Source organism: Lichenostomus cassidix, chromosome 1Aa (assembly GCF_008360975.1).
Source record: "Lichenostomus cassidix isolate B80296 chromosome 1Aa, HeHo_3.0, whole genome shotgun sequence".
NCBI classification, from domain to species: domain Eukaryota; kingdom Metazoa; phylum Chordata; class Aves; order Passeriformes; family Meliphagidae; genus Lichenostomus; species Lichenostomus cassidix.
The window spans coordinates 52,830,580-52,840,487 of NC_139480.1; the positions used below are offsets into that span (position 1 = coordinate 52,830,580).

The following is a 9,908-nucleotide window of genomic DNA, read 5'->3' on the forward strand; positions in this document are numbered from 1 at the left end:
GCAATAAGGGAAATTCTACTGGATCAGTAGCCAGAAGACTGTTAAATAGATTTTCCTCTTTAAAATGCACGAGGAACCTCAGGGCAGGAATGGAGAAGTGTTGAGTTACAGAGGGAGGTAAGCTGAGGACAAATACAGACCATAACCTGGACAAGGAATTCATTACATTCCAGGAGCCAAGGCCCCATGTGCAGGCTCGCCTCTGGCAGGGCTGTACACTGAGGAGCAGGGACAAAGAAAGGAGATTGAAATTGTCCTGCCAAAATGAGTTTGAATGGTTTTCAGTCAGCTTGCAACAACAACTGAACTCAATACAATCTGTTGTAAAACTCACAGAGAAGCTACACTTGGCACAAGCATCCTTCCTCTTCCATTGTTGGCTTCCAGTACTATTCAAACCAGTGATATTGACCAGCAAAGACTCAGGCACATGGTGGGGATTTTTTTTCTCTCTGCATGTAATTTTGTGACTATTGCTGAACCTTAAAATATAGGGGAGGTTCTCAGATCTACGTGCATCCCATGTCCTAAAAATTCTGGCTGTTGAAATGCTAATTCTGCTGCCAGCCCTTTCTTCCTCTGGGTGATGCGGGAGGGAAAAATGTGGTAATGCAAATTTAGAAAAGATAATACAAAAGATGAGTTAATTAAAAACCCATATTGAACACATTTGCCTTTGGCCAATTTGTTTGCAAACCGATCTCTCTCAAGAACATACTGTGACAGCTGGCAGAGAGGAGCACCATAGAAGGGGCACATGCTGGGCATCACTGTGCTGCTGGCCAGGGTTTGGTTAAACACAGTGCATGTAAAACACTCCCTGATCATCAAAAGCTGTCCAGCTGTCCACCTCATGCTAAAGGACTGAAAGCAGTGACTGAGTGCTGGCACCAGAGGCTTGCTTTGTCAATTTATTGGAAAAAGTCTCCAGCACTCAGCACATTTTCATATCTGAAGGTGGCTCGAAACCAGTGTAACTGGTTCAGGTAGGAGAAGCAAAGAATTTTCCTATCTGAAATTCCTTGGTGTGATCTGTGCTTTTCCTTCTCAAAGTCAAACAGAAAAATCCTGACACTTAAAGTTTGCTTCTCAAGTCTGATATCAAAAGCCATTACCTTTACTCTTCATAATTTCAAAACTATTGCATGGAACAAATAGCCTAGAACTATTTCATATGAACATGGTCTTTTTATATTTTCAGCTTATTTTTGTTTCATAACTTTGTGGCCTGGTATGTATGTTGCAAGAGTTTATTGCAAAAGATTCCATGCAGCTTTATATATCCTGCTAATGAGATAGAGCAATGACCATGCCCAGTGCTAATTTGCAACCTTAGCTTTTTTTTTTAAATTAATTGCTTTTGAAGGATATGTTGTCTTTAAAGACAAAACAAAGATAAAAGGGTATGTCTAACAAACTGGGGGGGAAGTTCAGATAGCCTCCAGAGTTAGATTCTTCAAATCTTGTAGAGCACAAACACCTTTTCTGTTGGTATAAGACAATAATTTTCTCTCTGAAGCTATGTCATTTCTACCTTAGCTATATTATTATTTATAAGTACAGTTATAGATGTTACTTTATCTAGTAACTGCTAGGTGGCAAACTGTGTTGCATCTCTAAGGCCTAATAGAACAAGGTCTAATAATAAGCTCCTTTTAACAGCTGCTGAGACAGATTCTCAGCAAAGTCTCTTCCTTGCTCCTGACCTAAGAAAACAAACCTGTAATTGCTCTAAAGACTAGGTACTTGTCTTCCCAACTCTAAGACCAATAATATTTAGGGAATTATTCTAGATACAGATATGTACGTAAGGAACATTTTCTCTGGCAGAATATTTCCCAAGAGTTCTGTTGCATTTGAATCTTGTCTTGCACACAGTGATCCATTAGCCAGGAAATACACATGATTTTTTTTATATTCACCTCCTTACAGAGGTTTCCATTCTGCAGAGAAACAGCTGCTCCTTCATTCAGCACCCCCGAGAGGTGGAAACTCAGGAGAACAGTGCGAAACAAATATTTGTAATAAAAGGAAATGATTGTTTGTGTACACAGAGACCAGTAAGCTGCTTAGCATGCATCAGCACCTTCTTAACATTTGAAAATGCGTTAAGAAATTCTAGAGGAGATTATGGAGCTGAACATAGGTGAAGATGTTGTCAACAGAGTGTGTGGGTGGGATGTAAACATACGGGCTGTGCATAAATATAGGCCTTGGTTATAGTAGTCTTGTTTCTCTTGTTTCTTTAAATACCAGGGATTTGAAGTTACTGGATTTTTTCCTTCCAGTTGAAGAAGGGAAGAAAGTTATACTAAGCCAGCTGCACCTTGCAGATGGCTAAACCAAGGCACAGGCTGGGTGACAGGACCGTGCAATGCCAGCACAAAAGGAACAAGGACTTCCCAAGTGCCACAGAAACTTGCCCAAAGGACTTCATGCAGTTTGCCTTGGAAAGCAAAAAATTCTGGTGAGCTTTTGGGCAGCAATACCAACTTAGGCAGTCAGTGCCAGCCCTCTGCCACCTGTGGCTGTGCTCATAGGAGCATCAATGCACAATGGACTGGCTGGAGAAGCTGCAGATTTTTCCCCCCTCTGTTTCCCTCTGTGTTTCTGTACTTAAAGCATTCTGCTGCTCAACAGCAAACCACCCGTGGCCTTACCATGGAAAAGCTTCCTTAGGGCTTACATAAGCCAGGTGACCTGGGGAAAGCCATTCCCTGGCACGTGGCAGAGGGGAGCTGAGGGATCAGAGGTGGGAGGGGTGGTAGCCTAGGCAGGGGCGATGTTCATTGTGTGCTGCACAGCATTTGGGGACCTTTCTGCTCACTCAGCTGTACTGGAGGTTTGGGGGACTTAATGAAAGGTACCCTTGTGTTGTGAAGGTGTTGGGCAACCAGCCACTGCCCATTGTGGCCTGTCACACTAAACGCATTCTATAGCCACCAGGCTTCCTAAAAACTGGGAGGAAAGAAAGAGACTATTTAGAAAGCCTGCCTTTTCCCTAAAAGTCTCCACAGTTCCTATTTGTGGAGTTGGAAGTTTGGAGCAGCTATTCCAGAAACTGAGGAGAGTGGCTGAAGTCATTAGAGCTGGCTACAGTTTCATCACTGTGTTCCAGGAGTTGTCCTAAGTGACCTTTCTCAGCCTGGACTTGTTTTAATCACTGAATTAAAGTGCAAGAAGGGGGATTTGGGGAAGGCTCTTTGTCCTGTAGCTCTGCTTTAAGAGGAATAGAGAGCTTTTGCTCTTTCTTTGTAGAGGAAGGATGTTAAGGTCAGTGAGAAAGACACATAAGCTATACATCTCTCTTTGGGTCAAAGTAAATATCTGTCCCCCTCATCCTCCTGTCAGTTATATTAGGCAGCCACCTGTGCAAGGCCCTGGCTGCTGTGAATCCCATTTTGAAGAATTTACCATTCTTCCCAAATGTTGCACAGGAAATTTAGACACAACATTAACACTAGGTAAATTTCACCCCAAGGGATAAAGTGTTTCAAGAGAGCTGATGAAATGGTGAATACCACCATACCTAACTCGTTTAGTTGGTTGGATTTTCACCCAGATGGGTTGGTTTCATTTTCATGTAGATATGATCCAATAGTTTAGTAGGCAAATGATCAGTACAGCAGAAACCAAGAACCTGTTAAACTCCCCAGTTAACCAGGAATCCTAAGAAGTTTAAGGAGCATGTGAGGGCTCTGCAGAGGGACCTGGACAGGCTGGATCCATGGGCTGAGGCCAATGGTATGGGATTCAACAAGGCCAGGTTCTGGCCCCTGCCCTTCTGGGCCCAAGCCCTGCAGCTCCAGGCTGGGCAGAGGGGCTGGAAAGCTGGGAAAGGCCCTGGGGGTGCTGGGGACAGTGGCTGGACTGAGCCCAGGTGTGCCCAGCTGGGCAAGAGGCCAGTGGCACCTGGGCTGTCCCAGCCATGGGGTGGCAGCAGGGCAGGGCAGGGACTGTCCCCTGTGCTGGCACTGCTGAGGCCACACCTCGAGTGCTGTGTCCAGTTCTGGAACCTCAGCACAGACATGAGGGGCTGGAGAGTGTCCAGAGAAGGGAACAGAGCTGGGGAAGGGTCTGGAGAGCCAGGAGGGGCTGAGGGAGCTGGAAAGGAGCTCAGCCTGGAGCAAAGGAGGCTCAGGGGGACCTTGTGGCTCTGCACAGCTCCTGACAGGAGGGGACAGCCAGGGGTCAGGCTCTGCTCCCAGGGAACAGGGACAGGAGGAGAGGAAATGGCCTCAAGCTGTGCTGGGGGAGGTTCAGGTTGGATATCAGGAGGAATTTCTTTATGGAAAGGACTGTCAGGCACTGGAAGGGGCTGCCCAGGGAGGTTTGGAGTCCCCATCCCTGGAGGTGTCCAAGGAATGACTGGATGTGGCACTCAGTGCTCTGGGCTGGGTGACAAGGTGGGGATCAGGCACAGGTTGGACTCGATGATCTTGGAGATTTTTTCCAACCTCTGTGATTCTGTTACTTACAATCAGGAAGAAAGTTATTGTGGGCTCCCAGCTGTTGAAATGGCATTATACATCAACACATCCCTATCTATTGGTATTGTGATTTTAAAATAATTGTCAGGTCCAGTTCTTCAACTGCTGCAAATCATTGTATTCACTTTCCAAATATGCTGGTGAAATTGCATTTAGTTTTAGAAAACAGTAAACTTTTCTGCGTGAAAAATACTTTTATTTTGAGTGGTTCCCTTTACTTCAGTGATGTTTTCCAGTGAGAAAAACAGTATAAAATTTATACAAGAAATTGTACAGGAGTCCTGACATCTTGCCCACCTCTGCTCCACTGGAGAGGATGCTGCTGAGGGCCACTCTGGTTACATTTTTAACTATCTTTACTTTTGTACAAAACACTAATTGTCATCTTCTCAGGCCTGAAGTTGTCCATGTCCTTGAAAGGCACAAAATAATTTTCTCCCCTTCCCTAATTCATTCAAGTTTACTAATCTAGGTCACTGTGTCACACCACCTCCCTACACTTACTATTTCCCCCACTTTCCCAGCTGCTGAATGTTGGCTTGCTGTGGGGAATTTGGCTGTGGAATTATGTCAGTTATGTTGTGAAACAACCATACTCTGATCTTAATTCCTAGCTGGTGAATTCAGAGAAACTCTTAACTTCAACTTTACCCACAGTGATATATCTGTCCTGAATTGTCCTGTGAAATGAATATTACTCCAAAAATAGGGCTTAATACCGTGTCTTTTCCCTAACTAAATATTCACTTTGGTCAACCCAAGAAACAAGGTTTGTTTGCTTCAGTCCATTTCAAAAGCAAAGAATGAAGTTTCATCTCACTGAATTAAGTTCTGCAAAAGAAAATTCCCTAATTCAATTCACCTCTTTTCCAGAGGATGCTGTCACCTCTTGCCAACCTGCTGCCCACTGATTTCCACTCAGCCTTCCTAAAATACCCAGAGAGCAGTCCCTGTCACATTTAACTGCACTGTTCTCCTCCTTTCAGCAAAAGATGATGTCCTGACTGCCAGCAGATCAACCCCTTCTTTGCCACCTCCAAAAGGGGATAATATGTATCCTGCTGCACAAGAGATGAGGCTAATACTGATTATTCCCAGGATTCACAGCAACGTCACAGGAAGCTCATGGGGACTGCGCTACGTGCAGGCAGAGGATTCACTCTCCTGCAGCAAGTTCTTCCTTTTTACTCTCCAGACTCAGCAAGAGACATTTTCCTACCACGGCTAAAGTGTTCCATCATCTCTGGCTGCTCTGTGGAAGGGAGGAGATCATTTACACTAATTCAGAAGGAACACAACTGCTTTACTGCCCTCCCCCTCCAATGCTAGGCATGCAGAGTATAAGTGAAGATTAACTGGGAGACTAGGAGGAAGAAAGAATACAGGTAGTTGAGATAAGCAATCTTATCTTTAGATGACCTCTTTTAATCTTATTTGTTGCCAAGATCAGTGTAAGCCCAAGTTCTGCATATTCAGAAAACAAAAAGGCAACACACTTGGTAGTGTTAATCTTTATTTTGCATTAAATTTGCCAAGCAGAACTATAAGCTTAGCATGATTTCATGGGGGTATTTCAAAGTTCTGCTAAATAATCACGCCTTATAGACAGGAACTTTCAGTGTATCATCAAGATAAATGGTTTCTCTAGCATAATTTAGGGCATGTATTTTGATATTTCTCTACTCACAGACTTCCGTGTGGCTTTGCCTACCACCATTATACCACAAAAAATAATACAAAGATAGATATAAATATAGGTATAGATATAGATGATAGATAGATATAGATATAGATATAGATAGATATAGATATAGATAGATGTAGATGTAAATGTAGATGTAGATATAGATATATAGATAGATATAGATATAGATATAGATATAGATATAGATATAGATATATAGATATATATAGATACAAATAGAAATAGAAATAGAAATGTAGATATAGACAGATACTGATATATCCAGAACAACTAAAAACATAAGCACCAAAATAGTTTGAGGTCTTTCTCTGCATCATAAGTTTATAAACTGAAGTGTTACTTTATCACAAACTCAGCATCAATGGCTTAACTACATGGACACATTTATGCTTCACATTATGCAATACACTTTCTAACCTTTGTGTCTGCTTGTATTTCTCAGCCTTCTTCTGAGTACTACTGGAATGCTGTTCTGTGTGGAGCCATGGAAATCCTGGCCCCAAAGAGCAAGGTGCAGTCTCTGGAAATACCAAGATTCAGTCATGAGCAGCAGCCACAAACGTGAATACAGTTTCTCTCAGCCCATGTAAATGTTATTGGGCTGTTCCCTCAGTTTTGGCAGATCTCAGATCACCACCTTTGCTACAGACAAGTGAATAGGAGAGCATGCTGCAGCCTACAGTAAATGTTTCCACATCCAGAGCTCTCCAGGCATCCTCTTCATGACTGCATTTCACATCTCATGGTTACAGATGTTGAGGTATGTTTAGTAACAACTGAGATTAGGAGAAGGAACAACTGGACTAAAGGTTCCCCTTTCTATTTGCTAACCAGACATGATGAGAGGTTATTTCTTAAGGAGGTCCTTGACAGCTGCATGCTGTGAAGTCCTTGAATGCCCCCCTTGTCCTTGCCTCTCCTTGAACGCCTTGTCCTTTTCCTTTGCTCTTAGCCTTTGTAGGCAGCAGACTCCTTGCCCTGTTGCTTTAGCACCAGGCAGCCCTCCAGTCTTCCTCCAGCACATGTTGCAGCTCTGACCTCATTTATATGGCCAAAAGGTTTTCTAAAATGGAAACATTGGTAATCGTGGAACTTTCTCCTGTTGCCAGGGGTGAACGAACCATTATCTTCAGGGAAAATATGTTAGCAATGGGTAAGTTGTGAAAGCAACAATACCCCAAAGGCTGTCTGACCCATGGAAAATTAAAAATACTTTGCACAGATGCCTTCTCAAAGAGGCACTTAGAGCTGGTGCAGAAGCAAATTAGCAAGAACAAACAACTGATATAGGGGGAATGAAGGAGATAGGGAGATAACTGACCAAGAGGAAGTATGGTGGAATGGCCATCTGAAACTGTTCTTTAGCTTTTTGTGGGATCTGCTTCAGAACATAAATGGTTACAGTTTAATGTACACAAAAGATCTGCTTTAATTGAGATTATGAGACAGTCCTAATACTGTTGAAAAATTTTGTCTTTTGTTAAAAAAACATTCCTGATGTCAAGTAAGTTTGATTAATTTGTAGTTTCCTGGAATGACAAAGTAAGCTACATCTTCCAAGGGCTGCTGCAAACCAACAACGAATGCAACCAAGCTTGTCAAATCTACATTTCACAATTAGAAAAGGGTATAGTATAGAGAAAGACTGTGTAAAATGATCCTTAAATCTTGAAACAACTCTTAAAATTACCAGAAAACAGGCTATAGATGAGAACATGGAATTCAAGAATGTAATTTTCATGAGTTCTTTGGGGAGTGTATCTCAAGCAGATTTGAATCTGCAAGTACAATCTACAGAGTGATTAAAAAATCCTTGCAGCAGCTCATAAGATCCAGTTAAAATCTCAGAAACTGTTTGACTTGTACTCCATCTTCTATATTTCAATATTTTGATTTTTCTATATAACAACAGATTGAAAGGACCACAGAATGTAACCTCTGTGTTCATTATTGTTAGTGCAACATCATGTGTAGAAAATACAGCTTCTGTTTTTCTCATTCTCTTTTGCCTTCCTTGACAGAGAAGGAACTAAAAGCAGACCAAGACCTAACTGCTCCCCCAGTTTGTGCAAACCACAAGGAATTATATACACCAACAGGTCTTTTTTTGCTTGAGGCTTTGCACTTAAAGCTAAAATTTTTTATGGTCTAGTGGGCAATATCTCGCTAGACATTTACAGGAAGAAAAAGATACTGCTCAAGTACTTAGCTGACATAAATTGTCATAGAGCAAAAAGTGGATGGTGTTACAGTATTTGCAAATAAACATGTGACAAATAGTCCAGTAAGTATTGTTCTGCTTCCTCCTACAGTTTTTCTTTTGTAATGCCAACACCAGCAGCAATCTGGAAGGCAGGTTTAGCACATATTAATGCAGTCCTATTCCCAACACAGAGGTTACATTCTCAGTAGCTGGAAGGCACATACACAGGCAATGTGGGTACTGGTTTCCCAATTCCAAAGCCAGATCTATTAAGCCAAATTGTCCTACCTCATTAATCTTTTTCCAGTTTCATTTACATATAACAGCATGGAAAGTGATGCTGATATAAATCAAGAGAAATCAAAGCCGGGTGTAAGAGAACTAGAAATGGACTTGGTTTGTTGGGCAAGAGGGAACACTCCCTTTCAGACCAAATTTTCAAAATTTGGCAGGCTGAATTTCTTGCTAAATTTTGACAGCCCCATTTGACATGTGCCTGGCTTTTGCAAATGCGGCAATGTAATTAAAGGCTAGTTTAAGCAAGAGTTACAAAGGTTGGATCATGCAGCACCTCAAACTGGGGAGGAAAACAGACTCCCTATTACAGTCAAAGTGCCAGTCTTTCTTCTGTTTATTTGCATTCTCCTTGCATATGTTATTTACTTAGGGTACAAGGTATCCTTTTTTAACCAAATCCATTCAAATCCATATTTAAACCTGAGACTACTTCATCCCTGTGGCAGGTAGATGAAAAGCAATGGAGTTTATGCTCAGTGTGCCCCTGGTACTGAGGGATGACATCTGGTAGTAACAGCTGTAGCTCTCAATTGGAAACCACCCTCTTGAAGAAGAAAGAAGCACCTGAAGTTGCATCAGTCACTGCAGTTTCAGTCTGTGGATGCAAATTGCACCGTGGGAAATTGCAGTGTAAGAAACTGTACACAGGTTTTTTTTTAATTGCCAGGAGCCATTTATTGCTATTTCCCATCACTTGAAAATGATAATTCTTTCTTCAGGTAAAAATCACATCAGGAAGGAGTAAACAAAGATCTGGTCAAAGACAGTGTGCCACTTGAAAACTGAATTTGACAAGAATAATGCAGGCTACCTATTCAGCACAGCCTGTAGTGAACACACAGCAGTGCTGTGGAAAAACTTAGGGTTTCAGCGCCATTCCCAAGGTAAATACCTAAGCAGCTTAGTAAACATTCATGTTTTTTGAACATAAGACCCTCCATTATGAATGAGAAGTGAAGCTGGATAATGGATTTGGGTGTATGTGTGAAAGGCAGAGCACACTTGCTGCCCAAATGTGCCACCACAGCTGGAGTCTTGCCTTATAAGGGAAAGCCTTGCCTTCAGCAGCAATCCAGAATATCACAGAATCATAGAGCCATTTGGATTGGAAGGGATCTTTTAAAAGTCATCTTTAAGCAATCCTGCAATGAGCAGGGACATCTTCAACTAGATCAGGCTGCTTGGGACCCCATCAGACCCTCCTTGATTGTTT

General features: G+C 42.2%; 1 long non-coding RNA gene across 2 annotated transcripts; it reads left to right on the forward strand.

The window, feature by feature from the left end:
- On the forward strand, positions 1-6,949 carry LOC146443870 (uncharacterized). 2 transcript variants are annotated; one of them, XR_014849347.1, is made up of 3 exons: positions 1-117; positions 5,477-5,875; positions 6,638-6,949. It is a non-coding gene; the product is annotated as an uncharacterized LOC146443870 (long non-coding RNA). The 2 variants fall into 2 exon arrangements; XR_014849346.1 differs by lacking the exon at positions 1-117 and adding an exon at positions 2,280-2,467.
- Positions 6,950-9,908: the final 2,959 nt, after the last annotated feature.